Source organism: Sphaerodactylus townsendi, linkage group LG09 (genome assembly GCF_021028975.2).
Source record: "Sphaerodactylus townsendi isolate TG3544 linkage group LG09, MPM_Stown_v2.3, whole genome shotgun sequence".
Lineage (NCBI taxonomy): Eukaryota > Metazoa > Chordata > Lepidosauria > Squamata > Sphaerodactylidae > Sphaerodactylus > Sphaerodactylus townsendi.
In genome coordinates, this window is record NC_059433.1 from 5,315,823 (window position 1) to 5,340,075 (window position 24,253).

Below are 24,253 nucleotides of genomic sequence, written 5' to 3' on the forward strand. Positions count from 1 at the left end.
CAAAGGGAGAAACCAACATACAAACAGCCCAGTATATTTGATCCTGGCTTTCCCCGGAGTAATGATGGCATGTGGAAAATGCCTCAGTGAACATCTCATATGTCATGCTGAAATTTTAACACTTAGAGGAAACCATAGCCTTATTATAGCTAGTGCTGGGAGTTAGCAATTAAACTTCTCGATAGGAATGCTGGTGTTTTTCATGGGGGATTTCTTTACCGGTTAATGAATAAAGCAAAAAAGAAAAGTGATTGGTTCCTCTGAAAGGGATGTTATTTTTTCATTCAGAGCAGCATATCATGCTTGTTTCAACTAAAAACAGAGCAGAATTTGGTCTCTCAGGGTCAAGAAGCAGAGATTAGTGATCATCTGATTTTTGGCAGTTTTTCTTATTTTTTTAATATGGCAGAGAAAAATTGGTTCAGATCAGAAATAAAGTGCTAGACTAAAGGTTTAAAGGTATTTCATTCAGCAAAGATTTCCTAATTTAAATCACTTGCCTGCATAGGAAAACATGGCTTCCTTGTAGCTTAGCAGATAGAGTTGCCAGCTCCAAGTTGGGGATTTGGGGGGTGGAGCCTGGGGAGGGTGGAGCCTGGGGAGGGGAGGGGCTTCAGTGGGTTTAGTACCATAGAGTCCACCTCCCACAGCAGCTGTTTTCTTCATGTGAACTGATTTCTGTTGTCTGGACACCAGTTGTAATAGCAGGAGGTCTCCAGCCGCCACTTGGAGGCTGACAACCTTACTTTGTGATGAATTCTAATTCAGAACTTTTTCATCAGATTTTCCTTTTGAAGCTCTTTTGAAAGACTCACAAGTTGATTATGGCATCAGCTGCTCTCATTTTGTGTCTGATACCTTTTCTAGAATTTATACCGTTGGCTGTCTCCATATTTCATGGATATGGATATTCCACCTACTGTTCATGCCGTTTCCATATTTCATGGAATGGGCAGAGACAGAAAACCGTATAGTAGAAGATGATATAATTCTTATGATGATTTTTTCCACTGATTGTAATGAACCTCTAATAAAGTGAGTATGAAATTATGCACCACGAAGACATGATTATCTTTTCGACATTTTCTCCCAATATCATCTAAATCCTTCTCAATGAAATCTTGTCTGGAAAGAACTGCAATTTTAATTATTTTTAAAGCCTTTTTTTCCCTGTAAGTATGCCCTCTTCATAGTTCTTCATTATCTGAATAATTTCAATAAAAGAAGGCAGGAAAAAAAGACGGCAACAATGACCCCCTAATTTGTAATTATTGGGATGTTTTCCTACTGCAGAAAACACATTATATAAAAAGTTATTGTTCCCAAGGGTTATGGGGAGTAGAAAATAACACCTACTATGGAATATTCAATTTTCTAAACTTATTCTAAACAATTTTCTAATCTTATTCTTTCATATCAATATTTTTGATTATGAATTGAAGGAGATTTAATTATTCATTATGTGACAATTGTGATATAAATTCCATGGCATGTAGGGCATCTGATGAAATACCTATTACCTTACTTTCTCCTAGGATCGCTAGCACTTTTTCGCAACTGCCAAAAGATATGGTGGATAGTCCCTGGGGAGGGTGGAGTTTTGGGAGGATGTGATGTCCCTTTTGGAGTTTGGAGTGTAGGAGTTTCCTATTATTCCTATTATTAAAGACCATAGAGGCATGGGATCTAACAATGGTCTTTTCAGGAGCGGGCAGACCACTGCCTCTTTAAGCCGACCTGGGAAAACTCCTTGCTCAAGGGAGCTGTTGACTATCTCCAACAGGTGGCTCCGTAGCTCCTCCCTGCCAGCTTTCACCAACCAGGAAGGGCACGGGTCAAAAGAACAAGTGGTAGATCATACAGCATCCAGCGTCCTGTCCACACCCGTCGGGTTGAGTAGGCTGAAATGGCCCAGACAAGGACCCAAAGATGCCCAAGGGGCCTCTAGTTCACTCACTGTATCAATTGTAGTGGGAAGGGATTGGCAGAGGGTCAAGACCTTGTGCGTGAAGTAGTCCACAAATGCCTCACAGCTTAATGCCAATTCATTATTTTTAGGACCCATAGCTGAGGTCGTAAGCGTCCGAATCACGCTAAACAATTGTGCTTGGCGCGAACTAGCCATTGCAATAGTGGAAGTAAAATACGTCCGCTTTGCTTCCTTCACCACACTCTCATAGGATTTCATAAATGATCAATACGAGTGTCTTGACCCCTCGTCAAGAACACGCCGCCACACTCAGTCTAGCCATCTCAGATCCCGTTTCATCCTCCTCAGCTCCTCAGTATACCAAGGGGCTGGATTTTTATGGGTACGGAGAGGGCGCTTTGGAGCGATAGCCTCAGTGGCTTCAGATAGTATCCCAGCTCTCTACCAGCTCATCAAGGGTACCGCCAGTGGGTGTGGTCTCCCTCAGAGCATCTTGGAACCTCTTTGGGTCCATTAGTTAAAAAAAACAAAACTTTAGTAGAAGTCTCAAGGCTTTTAGCTGAGAGTTGGGGCTGTGGCGTCTCCACACCAGCTGGTCAGGGAATGAGCCAGCAAAAAAAACAACAAAAAACCCCTCAAACTCTCTGGTTGAGCCAAGAAAATAAAAAATACAGATAACATAAAACCAGCAGTTCAACCACACCTGATGATAGGGAAGCTCCAGGCTTCAGAAGTACACAACTTGTTTTAAAAACAAAAGGGAAACAGACTCATTAGTCAGCACTGCTATTATTAAAGTATTGTGGATTTTTAGCCAGGTTTTAAAATATCAGCTCAGAAGGTTCTTTATTATAGTCTGTCTCAACAAAATTGCAACAGAAAGCTCTAAATTAAAAGAAAGTGCTAAATGCTAAGAGATAAAACTACAAAGGGTAGGAGAAATTTAAAACTTATCTTTAAAAGGTGGAGGAGCTCAACGAAGAGCGACCGCTCGGCACCAACCCTGTAAGGAGACACCCGTCCATTAGTCTTCGCAGGTGGGCCAAAATACACCCGTCGCCTAGATGGGGGGGGCATAGGAGCATCAATCCGAGCCTTCAGGACGTAGTGGTCAGACCACGGCATTCTTAAAGGTGATAAAATTACCTACCCTGAGAGGGAGCGGGTAATCCTTCCTTTCCCACTGTCAGGGGGCATCACATGGACCTGTCAGGGAAGGAAGCAAGCACTGCTAGCCAACCACTTGAGTGAGCCATCCAAAGAGACACAGCATGTTGCAGGATTAAAAGAGCTTGTGTCCATTTCTTCAGTGCCCTTGGAAATTCTGCCTGGCACCCAGCCGCCCCAGGGCAGGTATGGGTAAGGCTGTGTATCAAGTGCCTCAAATGCATCACTTCTTAAAAAGGCAATATAGAAAAGTTACCTCTAGAGAACAGCTTCAGTATTAATTTGAACTTGTTTTCTGGCTTTTGTGCAAAAAACAACGAAAGAAGGTTAGGGTGTGAGGCAGCAAGTTGCTTAAGCAGTCGCCAACAGCACAGAGTCCATACTGTGCTCAGCCTTGAATCTCCTGCTGGAAGCAGTAGCATCCCACGCTCGCTTCCCACTTTTTTGTTTGAATGAACTTGGCTGTCCTTGCCATGCTACACTCCCCTTTACCCTCCACTCCCACTGGACAGTGATACGAAAAGCGTAACACCATAACACTAGGTCCAGTGATGCGTCCAAATTCCTCCTAGGATTTTAAATTACTTGACCTTGTCTCCAGGGCAGCAACAGCACCTGCCGCTCCTCTGTTGGTGGTTCCAGACTTTACACAGATCTGTCAGCAGGCCCAGTTGGTGCTGCTGTTTTGTCTGGTAATTGAAATTGCAGCTCCCCATAAGCATCTTAATGCAGTTTCACCACCGCTGTAGGCTCTCTTTGTGCGCCAAAAAGGGATAAAGGCATATAGGCTCACCTTCCAATCAAGCAATTTTAGACCAGAGAATCCAGGTGAGACAAATGTTCCCACCATTCTTGCAATGGTAGGAAATTTGTTCAGCAACATTGCACTTTGGGGGGAGTTTTTGCAGGGCTCTGAATGGACTTTTTTTGAGGTAGCGGCACCAGATTTTTAGTGTAGCTACAGATGCCTGTTCTGTGTAGCTGCAGATGCCAAGTTTTTCCTCCATTAGGGGGCTCATAAAAACTTCACCAAATACAGGGACTCTCTTAAGTAGAACGCCTCCACCTTCAAAAGCAGCCAGCCCCAAAACTTCAGAAAGATCCACCATAAGATAACATGTAGCCATTCCCTTTAAAAGTTAAAGGAAATAGTTCCTATATTAATTAATAAGAAAATATTGTGGCCCCCCGGGGGTGCTTTTTGTAGGGTAGAAACATCAAGTTTACAGTAAGGCTGATGGTGCCTCTCCTTACCTCAATTTTGCTGAAACTTGGGTCACAGGGTTCAATTTTATGGCCCCCCAATTTTTCATGCATTGTTTCCAGCGGAAGAAAGGTGGGGTACCCTCTTTCAGAACCCATAAAATTGGAACCCCGACCCACCCTTCACCAAATATGGGGGTTCTTGCAAATGGAGTCATCTGCAACTATGCTGAAAAATTTGTGGCTCATTTTGTGGCTCTACCTCAAAAAAAAAGACAACCACTCTGGGCCCCACAAAATTTTTCCACAGAGTATAATAGACCTGAAATTTTGGGATATTCAAAAAGAAACAAAAAAACTCACCTGGTACGTGAATTCAGCCATTTTCAGGGGGGAAGGAGGAGTTTTTGGAAAATGTTCAGGTCTATTAAGCCGAAATCCAAAAGTACCAGGGGAAAAATGGTGCACCTTCAAACTATTACTTCCTGTCAGATTCGTCACGATTCATTTGGCAAAATGACTGAAGAAATTCCATCCAATAAAGGCGTCAAGCAGGGATGTGTACTGGTTCCCTACCTATTCAATCTTTACATAAATGACCTTGCAGCATCCCTTTTGCTTATAAATGGCCATAGCCCAACCTTAAATTCAACAGCAGTCCCAATTCTCCTTTGCGCTGCTGCTGCTGCTGCTGTTTTGCTATCCCGTACTAAAACTGGACTCAATCGACTTCTCCAAGGATTTGTTACCTACTGTGAATAGAACCTACTTAAAATCAACTTTACGAAAACCAAAGTGATGGTCTTCTCAAAATCTCGGGAAGGGTTATACCTGGAAAATTAAAGGAAACCCAGTTGAACAAGTGAAACAGTTCTGCTATTTGGGAATTCATTTCAACAAAACCTGAGTTAGTCCTATCAGCTGAAGCACACTGTAAATATGATCAAGAGTAATATAGCAGCATTAAATCGTTTCTTCTCAAAGGGAGGTCAATATATTCCCTCTGCTATTAAAGTTTTTAAACACAAACTACTTCCACAAGTCCTCAGTGGAGCACCAATCTGGATGGGCATGGCTTCCAAGCACCTTTATTCAATCATTGTTGCTTTGACACATGCTCGGGGTGCTTAATTGTGTTGCCTACTATTAATAGTTTCTGGAAACAGGCTCTAGTCTTTTGGAGACAGAGATATGGCAATCCACTTTCAGATACTGGCTGCGTCTCCATTTCAAAGCCAAGCCTGGTAGTTTGACCTGGCAAATGTTTTCTGATACCTTTCGCTCAAGGTGGGGCAGGCAAATCACAGAAAATATCCAGTCTATTGCTATTTCCTGGGATTCTCTCCAAAATTTTGGTGAATATCATGCTTTTTAAGCTCTTAAGCAGAGACTGTGAGACATCAAGAAACAGATCTTATTCTTCTCGACTTTTACAACCTGTTCACCCTTGGGCTATGGCCTTGCCCCTACATATGGGTGCCTCCCAGCATATTTTTACTTACTGCACCTCAATTACAAAGGAAGTTTATGCAAGTGCGGTTTAACATCCTCTCAACATCAATTTTAGGTGGCTGCTTTATGTCTATGCCAGGGGTCTGCAATCTGCAGCTCTCCAGATGTTCATGGACTACAATTTCCATCAACCCCTGTCAGCATGGCCAATTGGGGATGATGGGATTTGTAGTCCATGAGCATCTGGAGAGCCGCAGGTTGCAGACCTCTGGTCCAAACCATCCCATGACTGATTATGCCCATGTTCCTAGAGGCAGACTGAAACTACCAGTCACACACTGTTACACTGTGAACTATATGCCCTTTTGAGGAATTCCTGTCTTGATGCACACCTTAAGAACATCTCCTCATTAACTGACTGTGGGAAAGTTTGTTCTCTTTTACTAGATTACCAGTCCCAGAGAACAGTGGATGTAGCAAAAATTTTCCTACAAGCCATGCAACTCTGTTCTCTTATGAACCCAAGTTTGTAAACTTTTCTTTTAACTATGCCAGTAAAAGGTTGTTGATTGATTGAAAAAAATGGTGCACATTCCGAGCCATTTCAAGTCTCTGTTATTCTCTGCCAGCATTTACATGATGTGCAAAAGTGCTTCTCCAATTGTTCGGCACATGATGGTTTTTATGCCCAATAAAGGTCTTTGATTTGATTTGAACTCTGCCAGGAATGTGGTATCATCAGTATTTCTCAAAGTGTTAATGTTTCTTCTCCCCACTCTCAATTTGCACTCCATCTTCATCTAAATCTAATCCACCTTTCCTTCTGACACATTCTGCATGTAGACTGAAGAGGTAGGGGGATAATATCGCAGCTATCTTAATGTACATTTGCTCACTAGGTGTTAGCCCCCAAGGATACCTTGAAATCCTTAGACATGCTTATGTTTCAATGAATGTCCATATTCACCTTCTTTAATGCCAGCTAAACCTTCGGAATTTTCCCCCAAGTCGGCATTATTTGAAAACAGTCCATTCTCATTACAGCCATATTACTGTATATACTCGTGTATAAGTCGACCCGCATGTAAGTCGAGGCACCTATTTTTACCACAAAAAACTGGGAAAACTTATTGATTCATGTATAAGTCGAGGGTGGGAAATTCAGCAGCTACTGGTAAATTTCAAAACTAAAAATAAATACTAATAAAATTACATTAATTGAGGCATCAGTAGGTTAAATGTTTTTGAATATTTATTTCAATCAGCAACGAAGCTAAAACACAAGAGTTAAAATCCTTCAAAACTGGATTCCTCATCATCATCTGTATGTCCAAATGTAACCCAACTCAGATTTTAAGAGGGATATTATCAGAAATGGAAAATCTACTATTAGCTTCCATTTACTTAAGCAAATAGGGGATGAATTACCCCTTTTGGGGGTCAATAACTTTGGATCCCCTGACCCAAACTTTACCAAACCTGACTGGTATCATAAAGAGACTCTCCTGATGATACTAGCCAGGTTTGGTGAAGTTTGGTTCAGAGGGTCCAAAGTATTGGACCCTCAAAAGGGTAGCCCCATCTACTGTTAGCTCCCATTGAAAACAATGGGGAATGGAGGCACCTTCGTTGGGGGTCCATAACTTTGGACCCCCTGAACCAAACTTTACAAAACTTGGCTGGTATCATCAGGAGTGTCTTCTGAGGGTACCCTGAAATTTTGGTGCTGCTAGCATAAAAACTGCTCATCCTGCTGGCCGTCAAAGTAAAAACACACAAAAAAATTTAATGACTCGCATATAAGTCGAGGGGAGCTTTTTCAGCATTAAAAATGTGCTGAAAACTTCGACTTATACTTGAGTATATACGGTAACATACATCTCTGGGTAAAAGGATTCCTTTGAATATGGCAAGCAGTTCACAGTTGGGGACTAACAGAAACATGGACCTCAAAATAACATGGGTCCCCCACCTCCACTTTTTTTTTGTAATAATCTGTTAATCCATTTTGTATTCCTTGTGATTTTTGGGACACCAATTGGGAACTTACAAAAAGATCCAGGAGCGAGAGGGTGTTTTTTTAAAAAGAAAAAAGTAGCCTGTATTTAAATCTTCACAGCTATAACATTTTTTTCCCATTCTGCATAAGAAAGGATAAGCCCCAAGAACTAATCTCTTCCTCCTCGGATTTCTCTTGTGCTGTCTTGACCTTGATTCTCTTTCATATTTCCCCTTCCCCTCTCCATTTTGAATTTGCTGCCTTTCTGCATCCCGTGTCTTTCTCCAGACGGTCTTTCTCTTCAGCATCAGCGCGCTCTTTCGATAGATCCCACGCTGAGATCACTCAGGCAAAGCAGGGGTTTTTAGTTTGATATCAGCAAGATGAGCCACAATGACAACTCAATTGATTTCCTTCGTGTGTGTAGCATGTAATGAAGCAGTAATGATCTCCCACTGTTACTATAAACATACACTGGGCATTCGCTAAGCTGATAACAAGTCGGAAGGCAGGGCCAGCTTGCCGGCTTGCAGAACTACCTTATGTTAAAGGTTTTCAGGAGAAATTCACAAAATGCTTCGGTTTGTGGAATTTGAGATGGATTGACTCTATAAAGGAAACTGTGGCCCTGTGTTTGCAAGAGCACGGCTGTTAACAATAGGATGTTTTGGAGGGCATTGCTCTTCAGCCCATTATGAGAGATGTGGATGACCGGATCCCTCTGGCCCCAGGAGGCCAGAGTACCCTGGCAGTACTCCCAAGTATTCTCTGGTTAGTGACCCTGCCCTTTCTCCCAATGAATCGGGTTGCAGCAAATCTGTGCATCTGGCACTCAGGATTGGCACTGGCGTTCAAAACAGAGGTCCGCATACTTTTTGAGCCTGTACGTTCATGTTAGTAAGTGCCTTATATTGGCAGTATTAAAATTCAATGTGTGCAACTACTGTGTAAAATGTGACTTGAAATTTGTCCCTGTTCTTTTTCTTCCTCCCTCGCTCTCTCCCTCCCTCCCTTGCTCTGTGCTGTGTTTCCAATGCTGGGGGGCAATTGGGGGTACTGGATATAACACCATACAACGTTTTCACAGCAGTAATAAAACATTTCGAAAGTATTTTAAGTCTTATGACACGTAAATACTTTAAAGTGTTCTAACAGTTGTTAAACATTTTGAAAGCATTTTCAAAATGTTGTCAAAAAAAATTATTTCCGCTGTGTAGCATGGACCAGATTTGTGAGTTGTAGCATTTTCTAAAATGTGATGATGATTTTGAGATGACCTGGTGCAAAAAATTGTTCTTTGGTCATGGTGGGGAGGGCAGCATTTGGTCATGGTATCATGGGAGGGCAGCCACCCATACAGGGAGTGGGGTAGAAAACTCAGATTTTGCCCCGGGATCCATTTTTCCTAGCTACGCCTCTGGCCTTGTTTTGTCTGTTCATGGTCCCAGTCTCTGGATTTAAGCAGTCACTGATTGAACACATGCCTGTTTACAGACCAAAGACTTCATAACATGGCACCCAGTCACAGTTCAATGTTCATTGGCTGCCCTTAACCTCAGAGCATAGGGATGCCCTCCAAGCATAAACAGTAATGAGCTCTGCCATTTCTGAACCCAGACCAAAAGGGTGAAGCTTCTTGGATAAAGCACAGCTTCAGGAGGCCTGTTAGATTTGGGGATTTGCTTATGCTGCTTTCTGTATGATGGGAGGTGTTGAATGGGTTAATGCACTACTGTCTGCCTTTCAACTGTTTCCTGTATGTGATTTTAATTCCAGGTGCTGACCAAGGTCAGTGGCTGGGCATCTTCACTGTTATCTTTCTTACAGTTACTTTTAGGTGCACTTTCCCAGGATGGGGGTTGCAAGCTGTTTTAATTACTGCGTTTTACGTGGGCAAAATCAGTTCTGGCTTTGTCCACAGAAGATCCACACCTCTGAAACTACTGTTCTATACACGAGTTTGTTTCAGTTTTGGGGGATTGTGACACTGAGCCACAGCTGAGCCCTTCCCATCAGCCTCGGTGGCTACAAGGCACAAATGAGTGGCAATGCTAATAAACCACTAGATGTCATAATTTTAAAGATTCCTCAAATACATGCATTTTATTGTCATTTGTAAATATAGAATACTAGGAAATAAAAATACCATTTTAAAAGTAATACAGTGTATGGATCAAGCCATCTCTTTCGTAAGGGTGTGGGCGATGTTCTAAGATACGACTGTTGTTTTAATTATATGTATGTTTTTAGCTGATGTTTTATCTGTACACCGCCCTGAGCCCTTCGGGGATAGGGCGGTATACTAAATTTAATTAATAACAATAACAACAACAACAAAACAACAACACTAATAATAATAATAATAATAATAATAATAATAATAATAATAATAATAATAATAATAATAATAATAATAATAATAATAATAATAATAATAATAATAATAATAATAGATGTTGCTGTGCCAGTTGACAGCAGGGTAGAGGACAAAGAGCTGGAAAAGATCACAAAATACAAGGACCTACAAATTGAAGTTGAACGATTGTGGCAAAAAAGAACAACAGTAATCCCACTAGTAGTCGGTGCTCTAGGAGGAATCCCAAGAAATCTTGAAAAACATCTGGAAAGCCTAAACTTGGACAGAACATCAGTCCACATGCTGCAGAAAGCAGCACTTCTAGGAACTGCACGTATTCTACACAAATACCTCTAATATCCTAGGTCCTTGGGAAAGACTCGATATTCAGAGATGAATTCCAGACACTTGTGCTGTGTTGTTATGTGTATAATAATAATAATAATAATAATAATAATAATAATAATAATAATAATAATAATAATAATAATAATAATAATAATAATAATAATAATAATAATAATGAATTCTTGCTACAGGCCTCATCTGAAATGGATTTTCCTACCACCCATGCAGGTCCCTACGGGGTGCTTTTTGTTGTTCAACAGGCATCCCTCCTCCCCCTTTCACCAGTGAAAAAACTGGTTGGCTCCAATCCCTTGATAGGCGGCCTCATCCCAGGCATCAGGCCCCTAGCCACAGTGCCGCAGCTGTTCTGGGGTTGTTGTTCCCATTGAAACTTCTCAGCAGCATGGTAGGCTTGAAAAGCAAAATTTTTAAAGCCTCCTGGCTGCCAAGAAGCCCCATTGGGTTGAATGGACTTATGCCACCTTTTTGGTGGTGTAAGTTTTTGTCGTGTGGACAAAGACTTAATTAGCAGAGTTAATGCAATAATGAGGCAGAGACCAGTTGCTTTACTGAAATAAAGTTTACTTACTACAGGGAAGGGAAACTTGGAAGAAAAACAATAAACATCTTTCTTACTAGCTAGCACCAACAGCCAGCTTGCTGCTTAGACTATCACAGGGTTACTAAGCTATAGACTGAACTGAACTGAACTGAACACGTGCAGAGTGCAACACAAAGAAGATATATCTAAAGCGTACGTGCAGACCTGCATGTAGCCCACTCAACCAATAGGTATCAATTACCTGGTCACTGACTTCTGACCTCACTAACTAATTAGCATGCAACAATTAACTCCTTCATTACTGGATTGTGTTACTGGCACTTGCCAAATCCCATCAGTTTTAGACCCCGGAGTAATGCAGTCAATGGCGTAATGCAGGCAATGGCCAGGAGTAGGGACGTACCTGCCAGAGGCACATATGGGGACAAATGGGAACAAGTGTCCCTGGGCGGAGGCCATTTGATCACGTGGGGGTCGAAAATTGCCCCACACCCCTCTTTTCCCCCACCCTGGACCAGAGGCGTATCTAGAAAAAATGGGACCCGGGGCAAAATCTGAGTTTTCTGCGCCCTCCCACCCCCCTGCCCCTGGGCTCCATTTTTCCAAAACATGTCTCTGATGCAACACCATGCAGGATGGGTGACGCCCTTAAATCCTGGGACAGACCTTACACCCACAAGTAGTACCTTCTTCTTTTTGGAATTAAGCTTCAGTTTATTAGCCCATGTCCACTCCAACACTTCCATTTCTACAACCTCTCTGGCATCAACAGGAAGCACAAGTTACAGCTGTGCGTTGCCGTCATATTGGTGACAAATCTCACCCAGGAGTTTCATGTGGATGTAAAAGAGCATAGGAGACAAGAGGGAGCCCTGTAGGATCCCACTAGCAAAAGGCCAAGGGGTCTGCCCCACATGCTCTTCCTGAGTGTCCCTTCTACCCACAAGAGCAATATTGGAGCAGTGGTGGGATTCAAACTGTGGTGTAGCGCCAATGGGGTGGGCGGGGCACAACGGGGGCATGGTTGGGCATTCCAGGGGCGGGGCATTCCTGGGCGAGGCTGTGGCAAGGACGCAGCCGCTGTGCCAGTCGTTGGGCGGGAAACGAATGCACGCAGGCACAGGCTGCCACGCATGCTGGTGCACGTCCTGCTAGACTGCTTCAAGTTCTGCGCGCTACTGCTGAGAGGAGGGGCGTAACTAAGGCAAAAATCACGTGGCAAAATCACCCATTAGTAACCCCCTCTTGCCACACACAAATAATTAGTAACCTACTCTCGGGAACCGGTGAGAACCTGCTGGATCCCACCTCTGTATTGGGGGGAGGTATATGGGCTGCAGCAGGAGAAAGGGGACGAGGAAATCCTTTCTGCTGATGTAAATCTCTTTCCTCCAGGGAAATCAACTAATGCTACCAAACCACTACTTTACAAATGTGTAATGACCAGAAAATGTTCAACCAAATATCTTGCTTCAATCTTCCAATAAACAGATATTTTAAGCATACAAAAGCAATGTCCCTTTAAATGTTGGCATTCCTCACGGAAACTCTACCAGCAACATTAAAATCGCTGCTATTTATGTGGCACTTGTCAAATTACATTCCCTCCAGTTTCTCAGATGTATGATAGCGGTTTAGAAGCTGCTCAGGAATTCATACCCTTTTCAGCACCCTGCTTAAATGCTGCACACGGCACCAGTTTTTCAAACATCTCAGCCCAAAATGATGCTCTTTCCGGCTTTGGTGGATCGGTTGAATACCTCACGGAACGGCACATCCCTGTAAAGTTGGTTTGACTTTCCACGGCTCCTGTTCTTCATTTCTCCTCCTCCCAGTTGGTTTATTAAACAATGACTTTTTACATAAAGGAGAGACAAATGGGCATGTGAACAGATGGGTTTAATAAAGATCCTATAATATATCTGCCACAAACCGTTATGCACTGACACTAAAGCAGCACCAGGATATGACTTGGAATAAAGGATTTCTAAATGGTTTTATGCTCTCAGTGAAGAAGTCCTAGATGAAAAACTGGACATTTTGGTGTCAATTGCTATGTAAAAGATAGATTAAAAAATAAGCCTCCACAATGGAGCTTCTTGACATGCTGTTAAAAAAAATGTTACAATGCTGACATGTGCAACCTATTGGAATTTTAATATCTGTTTAAGTTTGACCTAGCACGCTGTATAGGATGCAGACAAAAGGCCTGACTGTCAAAGCCAGAAGCATCTTCTCCCTCCCTTAACATCCAGCCTGACAAGGAATACTGGTAGCTCTCAAAAGCTTGTGCACTATTTTGTGATATCTTGGTAGGTCGTCTTGTTACCGCTGCTGCTCAGGTAACATTAAGTGATTTCAGCTCAGGCAACATAGCGAGGCGCAGGAAGCTGGTGTTCTTCAAAAGCAAAGTATTTTATTCGGAAGTGGTTGCTACAGCTCAGGCAGGGGAATCGCGCTTTCGTGACCAAGCGATAGAACTTTTATACTCACACATCAAAAGGTGCAAGGGGGCAGGTAAGGGGGCAGGTAAGGGGGCAGGTCCCTTACCATACAACAATAAAGAAACATCAACACATAAAAGAAAAGGTACAATTACAACTTTGTGAATGGGACCATGAGATCTCGCTGTCAGGCATTTTCCCACGAGACTTTACGATAGTGCTGAAATGGAGAGCGGAGAGAGTCCATTCATAAAACTGGGTGAGTTTGTTTAATGCACCCAGGAATATGGTTATCAAATGGGCTGCTCCCTTGAGTTATGACCTGAGGCTCCCGCGCCTCAGTCCCGCAACAAAAGAAAGTTTAAATGGTCCAATGGTGATCTTGGCACATTCTTCAATGGCTAGGATATCTGGGGTGTCGTTATCAGATTCAATTTGTAAATCCAAAGGGGTCTTTGTTTCCGCTAAAGAGATCTACCATGTGTTGGCCCGAACTGAATTCCAAGGCTAGCTTCCTTGGCTCCTAATATCAGCTGCTGCAAGCTATTGCTTCTACCAACAGATACATATATTTCAAATAACATTTCTAAACTTAAACATTGGAGGAAACTTCAAAGAACCTCCAATACAGTACATCTAAGCAAGAGTATCCTAAATTAACAGTAACCAAAACCTTAAATACTGGAAAACCTAGCTAGAGCATAATCCAGTGATGGCAAACCTTTTCGAGACCGAGTGCCCAAATTGCAACCCAAAACCCACTTATTTATCGCAAAGTGCCAACATGGCAGTTGAACCTGAATACTGAGGTTTTAGTATAGAAAAAACAGTTGGCTCCAAGGCGCACATTACTCGGGAGTAAACTTGGTGGTAGTTGGTGGCTTTGCTTTGAAGCAACTGTGCAACGCTTTGAACAGGTGAATCACGACCCTAGGAGGGTTTACTCAGAAGCAAACCCCACTGCCAGCAACCGAGCTTACTCCCAGGTAAAGGATCATGCTTTCGTTCTTCCCATGAAAATCAGTAGGGTTTAACAGTGCTTAACAGGGTTACCTACACTGCTTCCCTAAAACTACACTCCTTCCCTGAGCCTTCTGGGGAGGGCGGTCTAAAAATATAATAAATAAATAAAATAAACTAGGTCTTAGGTTTAATGCTAATAATCTCTCTGAAATAATTACACTATTATCACATGACGAACTCTGTACATGCGTGCCCACAGAAAGGGCTCTGAGTGGCACCTCTGGCACCCGTGCCATAGGTTCGCCACCACTGGCATAATCCTAACCATTGGGCAAATAATAAATCCAACACTGAGGGGGCTTACATTAAATCTTAGAAGGGATAAAACCAGAGGGAAAACCATGTGAAACATCAGCACATTCATATGTACACGTTCTTTCCATGCCTTATGGAGACTTTTGGACAACACTGGTCTCTTTGCTCTGATCCTTAGCCAGTGTAGTTCAGTGATAGGCTCAGGAAAATATTTTCCTATTTTCCTGGCGATAACAGTCTGAAGAGGTTTTATGGCATATGGCTTTTGTTCACTGGGGGAGGCAGAATCTTGCAAACTCTGTTTTTTTAAATGTTCTTCCACTGCACAAATGTGCAACCAGCCCCTCGCTGTGCCATCCTAAGGGGATAATTCTTTAAAGGACTGCTCTGTAAGTGTTTGAAGTAAACTCATGTGTAGACTGAGGCATTTGTCTATGTACAAGTGAATTCAAATCACAAAAGAGCTCCTCTTTATTTCTTCGGGGGACAAAATGGGAAATCAGTCAGTTTTCTAGCCTCTGATGAGGAGCCTGAAATATATGTTCTGTGTAATCCCCTGAGGAATCTTTATGCAGCCTTTCTCTGATTTCATTCATTTTCGAGGATTTTTTTGGCTATTGCGCTCTGCTGTACAAAATCAACAGCAGATAGGGATTTTTTGCAATTTTACAAAAGAAAAAAATTCGTGCCCTATGCAGCTCTTTGTCTGAAGTTAGGTCAAAACTCCTTGGAATCAGCCGCTTGGCTGAGGACTTTTAGATTCTGGCTGCGAATTCATTTTCTCTCGGACTGTAATTCCCTGGTCCACCGTCTGCTCTCTGACACCCATTCCAACCCCTGGTTTTCCATAATTGAAGAAAAAATGGCCTCTATTGGATTGTCAGTGGATTCACTTTGCCCCTTGTCCTATTCAGAAGCTTATAGGAAATTAAAAGGTCAACTATTGGATAGAGAGTTCTCTACCCTAATCACAGCAGCCAAGAAAACGTGCTCCCCCCTGTATTTTTCTCTCCCATTTGAACGGGGCCACTTGGCACATTACCTGTATTGCTTAATAAACCCTGTTCAAAGGAGAGCCATAATGCTCCCCAGGTTTAATGTTATGCCTTCTGCCTTGTTACATGGCAGATTTAATAAGCAAGAAAAGGTTAAAAGATTGTGCCCATGTAACAATGGCTCAGTTGAATCTCTGGCCCACCAATTACTACACTGTCTCAGATTCAAGGAAATCAGATCCAAGTATGTGAATCTTACTCCTTTACATTTACCCCATTAGATTACACTACTTGTTGGACAACCCTGATCCTTCTCTCTGTATGATAGTGGCAGACTTTCTCCTGGAAATTACTAAACACCAGTAGATTTCCTTCGACCTGTATTGTATATGCTTTTTAATCTGTTTTTATTATTGTTGCACTGTTGTCTATGCCAATAAAGGCTTTCTTACTAAAAAGAAAAAATTGATGTCAAATCATTAATTTCCATCCTAAATGGAGTAGTTGTTTTACCTTCAATGTGATTGGTGTTTAATTAGTATGATGTGGAAGTGGCATGGGACCAGAGTGAGATAGAAATGGCAGGACAGCCCAGCAAATGTGCATTACAAATGCCAACCACTAATGGGTACCCACCTGGTTACTTTCAGTTCTCCTGGCAGCTTCGTTGCAACATGGTAGGGAGTCAGTATATTCTGTAATGCGGCCCAAGGATACAGCTGGCTAAATGTGAAATTGCACATTACAAATTCAGCAGATCATCTGGTTTCCCTTGATTTTCTTTCTGAGTTTTTGTGTTATTATTATTATTATTTGAGTCCCTTTGTGAGACGCGGTGCAATTAAAGATGCACATATTTTTTATATTTTAAGTTTCCAGAACAGTGATACAGAAAGCCACTGAAATAGATCAGTAGATAAAAGGTAGCAACTAGATAAAAAGGGCTCTGAAAAATGCACAGGGTGACTCCAGGCTGTGCATGTACAAGCCAGACTTACCTCATTTTCCTCTGCAATCCGGGGATATTGTGTATGGTCTGAATCAGTGATTTTCAACCAGGGTTCCGTGGTACCCTGGGGCACCGTGAGCATGTCCCAGGGGTACTGTGGCAATACTAACCCCCAATCACTTTTGTGGTGTCTCCTGCTGGCGCCAGCAAAGACATGGAGCTGGCTCAGGGCAGGGCCTGCCACAAGGTCAGCAGCCACTTATTGCCCCCCCCCAGTTCTTCCCTTCACCCTGGGAGGGGAAGGTCGAGGGTGGAGCAAGCAGGGACATTGGGAGGGAAAGGTGGGGGAGGATGGCAGGGGTACCGTGATATATGAAGAGTGAGGTCAAGGGTACCGTGACATCAAAAAGATTGGTAAACACTGGTCTAAATGGTGATGCAGGCATGGAACATTCCCCCAAAAAGAAGAATCTTCTGTTCCTAAAGATGTCTTTCTGCTCCTTTGAGCCCAGGCAGAGCTTTGATTTGTGAGTTTTGGTCCTAATCCAGTGAGTTCTTTTAGAAGTGTGGTCGGGATTCTGAATGCATGGTGAGATTTTTTTTAAAGTTCCCTATTTGTTAAAATATTTACATCCCAGGTATAGTAGGACCCAAGGTGGGTAGCAACAATAAAATAACAATTTTATAATGGATAAAACAGTACACCTTAAAACAACTGATATTAAAGAAAAAATTAAAAGCGAAATAACTTGTGCCTATTCTGGTAGGATATTCTCATTGTGTTTAGACTCCCTAAAAGCTCTCCCAAAGAATTTGTCTTGCAGCCTCACCAGAAAGCCAGGGGGCCAGGAACCCCGCTACACTGTTCGGGAGGAATGGGAAAGCCACTGAAAAAGCCTGAGCCCGGAGTCTGAAGGAATGCTCCTTTGACAATGGAAGCACTGATAACAAACCAATAATAATATCACCTTCCCACACTAAATATTCTCAGGTGTCTTTTAAACACTGGAGGTAAGGGACCAAATCCTCCACAATCATTTTCCTCTGTAATCTGGGATATCGTGTATGGTCTTAATGGAATGTTCCTCAATAAGGAAGAATCTTCTGCTCCTGCTCTCTACTCCTCCTTGCCTTCCCCTCCTCCCCAGGGTGTGTGTGTGATGACAAAGGCACCTCCCCTCCCCCTCCCGCCCCCCAGGATGGATGAGTCATGACAAGATGATGGCCCCCTCCCTCCCTCCCTCCCTCCCTCCCTCTCCCAATGGGCAGCCCAACTGAGATGGAGATGATTGGGCTGTGGTACTGGGGGAGGGCCACGCCAATGGGTTTGCCCCCTCCTGTGCTACGAGGGGAATCCCTGCTGGAAGTCTGGGCTGCCACGGAGCTATACTGTCATTCCATTCAAATGCTGGCATGAAGGGGGCATGGCAGGCAGTCTGGGGCATTCCCAAGAGGGGAGCTGACTTTTCTTGGAATAAACTTGTTTTGGCAATGGGGCAAAGCAGGTGGAGGGAGGGGTTTTTTTTGTTTTCCCTTCCTTCTGCACCTCTTGAAGTCCCTTTGGAAGCAGCACAGCGCTGCCTTTGCCACACTACCTATGGCAGTGGTGGCGAACCTTTGGCACTCCAGATGTTATGGACTACAATTCCCATCAGCCCCTGCCAGCATGGCCAATTGGTCATGCTGGCAGAGGCTGATGGAAATTGTAGTCCACAACATCTGGAGTGCCAAAGGTTCGCCTCCACTGACCTATGGCTGCTTCCTCACACTCCTCCCATCTGGATTGCACTGTCATTTTCATAGTACATCACAGGATGCTGCTCAGCAGAGACCGAACACTTTTGGTGTCGGAGGAGCATTTGCAATGTCATCACAGCACTGTTGGCGAACTCCTGGTTTGTATATTTTCAAGCAGGTGTCTCGACTTTGCCGCCTTCTCAGAAAACCAAAGATGCCACCTGATGCTAGTTTCATCCAGCACCACTGTTATCCCCCTGTCAGTTGCCTGGTCCTTTCGTTGTTTCCCCCTGATCACAAGAGTAATGTGCAAATTAGCCCTGATGTCATGTCAGCAAGACAGACCAGCTCCCAGTGGTAAATAAGATGACATATCAGAGAAATTTGAAGGGCGGCGAAGAAGAAGATCTTTGGGGAAACTCACAAACGTGGTCATGGTGTGTGTCTGCCTGCATGTCCTGAAGCTGTTCGGGATGGATGGCTGATTGCATTAGCCCAAGATGTTATCTTTAAGTGGCCTCTACTGTAATTGGTATAATAGATTAACACATTAGTTTGACAATCAAGTGTCACAACCTCTTAGGGCCCGGCAAATAGCTTTTCTTTTGTCTTGCTCTCTTTTAGAAACCAGATATGAATCCCCTTCTTTGGCCTCCAAGACCTTCAGCTCCATTATCTCAAACAAGAAGAATGAAATGGCATTAAGCTAATGAAGTATTTATTGACTTTGTGCTGTTAATCTCTGCCACCTTGTGTGGAAGGACTGCAGCCTGTGCCATTAAATAGGGCATTTACTAGACTATCGATTGTTTTCAAGCACTTTCTTTGTTGTGCCAGACCTGGAGACATTGGGAGTGTAAAAAAGAGATTCACTTTGGCTCTTTCCACACAAATCACCTAAAATGTTTGTAAAACATTTTGACACTCCCCCCCCCTTTTACCATGAGGTTTATCTGCACTCACCCCACTCAAAGCAATTCATGGTTGCCCTGATGGGGAGACTCAAAGGGGCTTACAATCTCCTTGCCCTTCCCCCCTCACAACAAACACCCTGTGAGGTGGGTGGGGCTGAGAGAGCTCCGAGAAGCTGTGACTAGCCCAAGGTCACCCAGCTGGCGTGTGTGGGAGTGCGCAGGCATACATGCATACATGCATACATGCATACATATATATATGTACCTTTATATGTGTGTGTGTATATATATATGTACCTTTACATGTGTGTGTGTATATATATATATATGTATATGTAAATGTATTTATATGTAAATATTGTGTGTGTGTGTGTGTGTGTGTGTGTGTGTGTGTGTGTGTGTGTGTGTGTGTGTGTGTGTGTGTGTGTGTGTGTACTAGCGGGCCCAGCCACACGTTGCTGTGGCAATTGTCCTTCTCATCACAGTCTGCAACCCACACAGATGTCCATGCAGGTCCAATGATCCCCAGCATAGCCTTTTTGGGTGATCAAATGGAATCCATCTTTCCCTTTTCAATGCACATCATTATATGGTGTTGTCTTTTTTTTTTAGTATAAGGTAACCCTTCCCATTCCACAACGGAACTGTGCAGAGTGTGAATCCCGCTGTCCATGAGGCTGGTTGACACGCACAGTCCTGGCTTGTGTAAGGCAGAACTGGGGCAAGCAGGCTATCCCAGTCAGGCCGCAGAGGCAGGGTGGTGAGGCGCTCAGAGCGAGGCCAGTTCCCGGGGTTCTTAAAGGGCCATGTGCAAAGAAGCAGAGCCGGTAGTGTTGGTTCACCCCCACCCCGCGGATTTTCTTAGAAGAAAAAGGCAAACTCCAGCTCGCTTTTAGTAAAACAGAGCTGTGGCGAATATGGGTGAGGAAGTGGGTAAGTGGTGGTTGGATGTGAGGGAGGGCAGAGTGAGGTGTGTGAGGATGAGCTGGATGTGTATTGTGTGGTAGTAGTGGGTGAGGCGCAGAGAGTGAAAGTTACCTGCGTGTGAAGGGGGGAACCCCACCTGATGTCTCACACGGCAAAGTGTGTATGTGTTTCACTTCCACTTGTATTACCTAACAGTGTTACCTATTTACTGTTTCCACTGTTTCCAGGGGTGGTGTCAGAGGCGTAGCGGGGCAAAATTGTACCCAGGGCAAAATGGTGCCCCCTGTGCCCTGTGCCCACTTGTAACTATGCCCCCTCTTCCCCTGCGCCCCCATGTGCCCTGTGGTAGCTATGCACCCCCCCGTCCACCCCCCATGCCCCATGGCAGCTATGCACCCCCCCATGCCCACCTACCTGAGCTGGTACCATGCAGACTCCAGTGGGGGCTGCTCAGCGCAGCCCAGGATCCAGCCTCTGGGTCAGCCAATGGACCGACCAGCCCTCCCCTTCTTGCTTGGCCCAACTGGGGGTGTGGTGGGTGGATCAGAAGTGCAGGGGCAATTTTCCCCCACACGTGACTCACCAGGGGGTGCCCGGGCATTTGTCCCCATTATAGCTGTGCGACTGGGTGGTGTTGTGTTACTTGGGACACAATGTGGGGTATAATGAGGGTGCTTGTCTGCTTCTGCTGAAGTATTGGCAGCAGAAATTTACATGCTTATTCCTGCTGTTTCATAACAAAGATATCATCTGAACACAGAGTTTCATTATTGAACAGTCTGGGGGCACGACCTTTGTTGGGAATAATTTTGTTCATTGTCTGCGCCAACCTGGCACGGTACATTGTACTTGTAGGAGTACAACTGAAAATAATAGGGTAATAATTGAGCCTCTACTATTATGGGATATGGGTGTCAAGGAGAAAAGTGGTAACAAAGGATTTAGTGCTTGCCAACAAGTTGTACAGATTGGAGCTGGACGAAATTCAAGAGCAACAAAGAAACGGGGAATGAGGATCTGTTGAGGCAATTGGCCCATCTATTTGTGGCAGAGGAACAACATGAAGATTAGCTTCCTGGGCTGTATTCCAGAGCAGAGCCTGACAGCCAAATGGCCCTTAGATAATCAGAGGAGAATAAAGGAAGAGATAAGTGTGAGCTGTGGAACAAAAGAAAGGGAAAGCAGATAGCAAAATAGTTCATGTACTTGACATTTGATGGCTGCAAGCCAATAACAGCAATAAAGGAAGAAAGGAAATAAGTATTTTTTTTACTCTTAAGATAACCCATCAGTTCACATGAAAATAAAAATATTTGGAAGTCATTTGATATGTTGGCTTTATATGTAATTAATGATAGTTTGTCCCCTTTCTGGGATCACAAAATGCAGTCAATGGACCATGACTAAGTGGATAAATAGGTGAATTTCAAAAGACTAGATGGGGTATCATATGAACAACTGGGTTGGTTCCAGCTTAACTACCAGATGTAAAGATCTGTTTTAGTTTCAGTCAAAGACCTTTTCTTACAGGGGCTTGTTGTGGTTGTGATGCCACTTAGAATCAACATCTGTAACAATTCTGGAGAGGTTTGATTTAGACTGTATTCTAACAAATGTTAGAAATGCGCATATGAGTTGCATCATGGGGTGAGCTTCATTGTGCATGTATGTCATAGAGCACATGAGTGAGGTTACAAAGTTGAACATGAGCAGGCAAATTGTTGGATAACATGGAGGTGCTTTCTCTTTGAAATGACTCATATTCTGTCCCTTAATTGTGGAGCTTGAGAAATATTCCCTGTCTAATATATAGAAGATGTGGACTAGGGATACGTCCACACTCTGATCTCAGTGGCAAACCAGCTAGAGCAACCTTTTCTCCCAAACGTAAATTTAATCTTAAACTTCCTCTCCAGCCATTAAAGGACCATCAACTTTCTGGAATTTCTTTGTTGTAACATTCCAAGCTCCTTCAGACTTGGGATGCTCTTGGTTTCATTTCATCAGCACAGCTCAGCCCAAAACTCAGCAAGAGTTGGATGCTCCCAGATGTTAATCCAGCCAAGTCTTTTCCCACAGCATCCAACTCTTTGATTTGTGCCAAGAAGACTGCCCCTCTTACCATTGCGAGAGGGTAGACTTTTCCTATAACTAGACCCCCAAGATCAATGGCAAATTGCTCTTGGATTTTCCTCCTTGTGTCCATAAGCAGTGCGGGTATCTGTCTCTCGCTCCCTTGGGCCTCTTCTAGATTGGTAAATATTGCCCCTCCCTGAACACCCTCTCCTATTCCCACTATCAATCATCTCTCCATTTCCTTGGTGCTCATATTCTCTGTCTGTGTGTGTTTGCAACTTGTAGGTATTTTTATTATTTTTAATCCCTTAATAAAAATTGTAACCCTTCTCCTTCTATTCTGGTTTTTGAGCCAATTCTTTGGGGAGTGAACTCTGCATAAACAGATATGGATTCCTTCACCCCCTTACCTGCTTCTCGCATAACAGGTCTTTCCCAGAAAATGCCCCCAACCAATAGGATGATCCTATTCAGGGTTACTCCAGTCAAAGTCTGTTGAAATCAATGAACTTAGATGTTGGGGTGAGCCTGCGAACCCGGCAGAGCTTCTGACAGTGCACAGGAATGCCTGCGCCATCTGTTGCCCTCTGGGCAAGCAGACTCACCGGTCACAAGATCCCTGTGACTCACGGGTCACAAGATGTCCTGGACAAAGGGACAAAAGGTGCATACTCCCAGGTATGGATTAGGCCCAGACAGGAACATTTCCTCTCCCATGTCCGCAGCCCCTATCAGTCATGTATTGTGCAACATTCTCCCGCTCTCCCGCCTTCCCAAGAAACCCTAATAAAAGGTGCCAGGGACCGCCAGCTCGGCAGATTAGCCAGACCCACGGATCAGAGTAGCCGGATCCACGGATCACACTATATACTGGCTTCTCTCCACCAGATGATATTGCTATATACTGGCTTCTCTCCACCAGATGATATTGCTGCGTCTCACCTATTCCTTGCGTCGACCGTGACGACTTCATGCAGACTGGAGTAATTCTACACAGAATTGCACTGCAAAATTGTTAAACAGTGCAGCAACTTTGCAATGAGGAAAGGATAAAATATGTGGAACTTCTAAAAAAAGATAATTGAAGGAAGTAGGGGACTGGGAAGGAGTTATAAAATAACTTATCATTGAGACAGTTGGGATAAATTATGTTCTGATAATGATAACTTGAGCTAACCCAAAAGAAATTATCTGGCAGCATCAGAGATTCAGTGTAAACAAAAGCATATATTACGGTGCAAATTAAGGAATGGAATCTATGATATGTGATAGAGGGTGCCGCTAGCTTATATGTCAGTAGAATGTCACTCTAGGAGTTCAGTGAACAGGCCTTCTGGCTTTTTCTTTAAAAATCACCTGTGGGAAACCTCATTCCCATTTTGACTATTGTGTATGAGGAAGGGGGATGGGTCTTACAACATTCTCTTACAGCATTTTTCTAGTCTGAAATAGCTCTGCAATGAGTTACTATTTTCCGCATCGGAGGAGACATACAGATGCTGTTATTAGTGCCTATATAATTGCCCCAGTAATGCAAAAGAATATTCATCAGGTCATGACAGATTGGGCGTTTCCCCACTCTCCACGATCCCCCCTATGCTGTGCGCAGCTATCAGTGCGTGGCATCCCTGGTGTGCGCCTGGGCATCCCCACGACCCCACACTCTGTGCAGAGTCATCAAAAGGCGCCATTTACAAGAGCACCAGGGATGCCGCGCACTGAGGGGGTGAGACAGCGGCAGCGTCGGGGCAGCTGCGCTGTCACCGCCCCTGTCATGGGGAGTGCCAGAGGACCCCACGCTACTTGAGGAGAGTAGCACGGGGCTTAAGGTAAGTGGGGAAAGGCCCATTGAGGTAAATGATGCAGTGGGAAGCGTTAAACGTTCCCCTTTTCACTATGGTCCTAATCAGAACTAG